This window comes from Otolemur garnettii, unplaced genomic scaffold, assembly GCF_000181295.1.
Source record: "Otolemur garnettii isolate 467f Iridium unplaced genomic scaffold, OtoGar3 scaffold00016, whole genome shotgun sequence".
In the NCBI taxonomy this organism is placed as follows: Eukaryota; Metazoa; Chordata; class Mammalia; order Primates; family Galagidae; genus Otolemur; species Otolemur garnettii.
This window is the reverse complement of record NW_003852411.1, coordinates 5,590,887-5,595,583: the sequence shown is the minus strand read 5'-3', so window position 1 is coordinate 5,595,583 and position 4,697 is coordinate 5,590,887. Positions and strand designations below refer to the sequence as shown.

The 4,697-nt window shown below is 32.8% G+C and overlaps 1 pseudogene; it reads left to right on the top strand.

The window, feature by feature from the left end:
• The first annotated feature begins 4,070 nt into the window (after window positions 1-4,070).
• LOC105886589 lies at window positions 4,071-4,462 on the top strand (annotated as a pseudogene).
• The last annotated feature ends 235 nt before the right edge of the window (window positions 4,463-4,697 follow it).

Sequence of the window (4,697 nt, the reverse complement as noted above, 5' to 3'; positions counted from 1 at the left end):
AATTATTTGTTTTCATTTATGTACTTTTCTAAAGCTCTTTGATATAAGTCTTTTAGAAATCACATGAGATTTCTTTCTTTTTTTGTACAATATTTTCTTTGTAAAGTTCATGGGCAAGTGATTTCTGATGTGATTAGGACAGTCAAACAATAAATGTGAACCAGCCCTCCTTATCTGTAATTCTGCTTTCTACAGTTTCAGTTAGCAACAGTCATCTGTGATCCAAAAATATTAAATGGAAAGTTCCAGAAATTACAAATTGGTTTAAATTGGGTGTCTTTCTTTCTGAATAGCATGATGAAATCTCAGCATTCATGGGAGAGGGTAGTGAAACCCACTCTCTGAGAACAAAAAAATACTGGTGTTTTTATGAATAGGAAATAGTAGTTCTTAAATAGTGAAAATCAGAAATGAAGTAGTATTGTTATTACTGCTAAAAAATGATAAAATAATTAAACTCCTTTTGTAAATTTCTGAAAGATCCATAACAGGGCTCACTCTGACAATGATTTTAAGCTGTGCATTTATAATAGTTTTTAAGTATTTCATTTTCTTCTAAAAATTTTTTCATAAATATTACCAACCTAAAGGAAATTATTTATTCAGACCTAGATATAAAGTTACTAGAAGTTTAAAATACCCAATTTAATTCCAATTGCATTAATTCTAGCCTCTTCTAGTTAATTAATGCAGTTTTTTATGAATTTCTCATGATAAACTATCTCAAACTCTTCCAGTTATAATTATTTTAATAATTTCACACATCTTCATAGTAAATGAACAAGCAGAGGTTAATGCTTTCAACTGTTAGATGAATAAAAAAAAAAAAAAAACCAAACCTAAGTATTTTGTCTAAAAATTATTACAGGCTAACCATAGAACTTGTGTTAATTTTCAGGGTGAAGATCCAGCTCCCATAATTAATTTACTTGTCTGAACAGTAGCTCATTCTTTCATCTTTCAAATCCACATCAGAAGTGTGGACAATACCCAATTAGGTAAAAAATTTCAATCCATTTACTCAGCTCAAAGAATGATTGTCTCATTAAAGTAATAACATAAATATGCCCTTCTGGTTACATGTTTAAAAGATTATATCCAGAGATAAAAATATGGATTTATACAATTTTTGTGTTTGGAATAGTGATGGTAAAAATTTCAAACAGAAAAGATTATTTTAATTTTTAAAAATTGTATTATGAAACATATAAACTTAGGTAAAATACTAGTTCAAAATGAGCTTTATAAAACTTTATTTTAGTGTTAATTGGTTTAAATTGAGTAGAATTTTTTGTGCATACCTAATTTTAAATTATATATAATTATCCAATCATATATATAGGGTTAAATATACAATTATTCACTTAGCTCTCATAAAATTTCTCATAAATATTTCCTTTTAGACAATTAAGAAAGTTGAATTACAGAAAATTATCTAGGTTGCTCTATGTGTTCAGCTAATATTTAGTCCTAAATATAGTTGTTGCCAAAACCTGGTTTTCTTACATTTCTCCATTATGCAGAGTATATGTCAGTATATAAAAATGACAAATTATAAAATGCCCAAATGCATCAGTCCCAGTGTCAATGAACCACACATTTTTTTAAACAAATCAAGCTATAATTGTTTAATCTTTTATTCTATCATTCAATAGAATTACTGAACTTCTATGTGAAGCCCAGCATCATTCTAAGTCCTGTTGTTACAATGGCACCAGATGGGAGGAGTCAGTGAGCTACGATTTGTATAATCAGAAACTGATAATTGAGCTAAGACCTGAATGGCATGTTATATTTTCCCTATCCCACATTTATCTAGGTTGTTTGAAAATAAGGTAATAAAATTTTCAGACAGAAGGAATTACAATATAAACATGTTAAAGTAGAAAGAATTGTAATGTGTGAGAAGAAAAAGAAAGTCACTGTGGCTAGACTGTAGCAATTAGAGACTGTTAGAAGTTCATTTTCTGCCGTGACATCATTCTTTCAAATTTATCTTTTCAAATTTATTAGACTATAATAAATAGTCTAATAGTCGAATTAACTATAGATAATTTTGATTTCTATTTTCACAGATAATTTTATATTTTGAATAAAGTAATTTGATTAAACCAAGACAGATTAACATGTGACTAAATTATAACTACTTAATCTTTATAGGGACAGTACATATTACATGAAGATGTTTATGGATTCAAATATAGCTATAATTTGAGCAGCGCCGGTGGCTAAGTGGATAGGGCGCAGGCCCCATATACCGAGGGTGGTGGGTTCAAACCCGGCCCCAGCCAAACTGCAACAACAACAACAAAATAGCTGGGCATTGTGGCGGGCACCTGTAGTACCACCTACTCGGGAAGCTGAGGCAAGAGACTCACCTAAGCCCAAGAGCTGAAGGTTGCTGTGAGCTGTGACACCAGGGTACTCTACCCAGGGTGACAAGTGAGACTCTGTCTCTAAAACAAAGAAACAAATATAGCTATAATTCAAAAAAAATCAAAATATTTAGTGATCAAAAATTTTAAATAATATGAACAGAAACATTTTGAGAAAAGGAAACTTCTTAAATTTAGCATCCCTTACTTGGTTCTTCTTCTCGCAACTTTGTCCCTCCTGGTATATTGAACTAAAGTTAGATCTTATCACAGTAGGAAAATAGACCTGGATTATTTATATACTTCACTAAATAGTGCATCATATAAATAATTTAAGCTGTTAAACTTTAGTTGCCCAGATTGTTAAAAATGGATATTCACATTATCAATTGTACTCCTCTTGTTTATTAAAATTTCTGTATCCAAAATGTGAATTGTCTTCAGTTTCTTCTTCTCCTTCCTTATGCAACCAATACCAACTTCTATTGTTTATAGTAGTTCTCAACCTTCCTAATGCCACGATCCTGTAATACAGTTCCTGTGTTGAGACCCACAGGTTGAGAACTGCTGGGCTTTCAAACCTATCTAAACTGCATAAACTTCCATGCAGATGGCTCTTAAGTATATTATTTCTCTCTCCTACTTTGTTCTGGAATATTATAATAATTTAATAATTGGTGTCTTTGTTGTCCACATTTCTCTTCTTTCTTTCTTTTTTTTTTGAGACAGAGCCTCAAGCTGTCCCACTGGGTAGAGTGCTGTGGCATCACAGCTCACAGCAACCTCCAACTCCTGGGCTCAAGCAAGTCTCCTGCCTCAGCTTCCCAAGTAGCTGGGACCACAGGCATTTGCCACAATGCCTGGCTATTTTTTGGTTGTAGCTGTCATTATTGTTTGGTGGGCCCAGGCTGGATTCAAACCCACTACCTTAGGTGTATGGCACCTTAGCCACTTGAGCCACAGGCACCGAGCCCATTTCTCTGCTTTCTAAAATAATTTAATATAAATCCTACTTTTTTCAAAATGATAAATCTGATTTTATCACTATATTGCCAGGTTCTGTACTTTCATTATATTTCAAACTTACTAGCATAATGTACCACGTAGATGTGATGATACATGCATTTATACTTTTACAAGCTCAGTTTGTACAATTTCTCTCTGCCACCACTCACATTGTTTCCTAAGTTGTATACAATGCTAGTGTATTTATATAATAAGACATGATACCTTCATTTTTAGATGATTTATGGCGATATATGTCTTTCTCTCTTGCTCATGTTCTTTCTCTCTCATTTCTAGCCTAGCTCAAACTGAAACAATTACACATGGAAAAAAATCTTCCAGGAAATATTCGTTTGGCATCCATAAGAATACATCTATAATACCTTGCCTGGGTATATTTTCCCACTTTTATCCAGTAGTTTTGCATTTTTTCACATTTTTGAAGCTAATTAAGAATTGGTAAGTAAGTAAATAAAATGTCCCCTACATTTTGCAGGATCAAATGAAAGAGAAATAGCACCCCTCTCAACACACAAAATCCATTTCAGAGATGTCTCCTCAAGAAATAGCTTGTGGAGGGCTCACAGTGAGGCACTGTCAAGCAGGGATGAAAACTGGTTCTTCCTAGAAGCAGATTTTAAAAGCAGTGTTTCTTCAAAACATCTTTTTTCATAAGTATCTTGATATACCATGGCTGCAGCAGCAGTGAAATGGGTGATATCACAGAGAACTGCCTTGAAATGTTTATTTCCACCACAAAATGTAGCTTGATATTGTGTTTGTCATAAATCTACATATTCTTCTCTACCAGATGACTATATTTGCAAAGTAGAGCTTGCTTTGACATCTGATGACAGGACAATAGTCTGCTACCACTCTTCTGTGGACATTCCATATGAATGAAAACCTGTTCCTACCAGATCCTGTGCATAATAATGAAAACACAGTATTAAGCGCTGAAAAGCAGATTAGCAGAAAAAAGTGAACACCTTGAACAAGGACCCATGTTAGAACAACTTAGCAAAATGTTCTTTACTACTAAGCACTGTTGGTATCCTCGTGGACAGTATCACTCATCATAAGAAACGGAATCCTCCAAGGACAGATGATATTGAGGTTTTCCAGGGAATCAGAGAGAAATGTTCCTCATTTGCCATCTGAGAAAATGCAATCTGGTATATTCATTAATATGTTATATAGTAAAATAGTAATAACAAACTGTCTTTTCATTTAAAAAAAAAACTTCATATCATTCACAAAGTAACAACTTTAACTTTGATTGACTATCTTCTCATGTTAGTTTTGTCCTTACGAAGT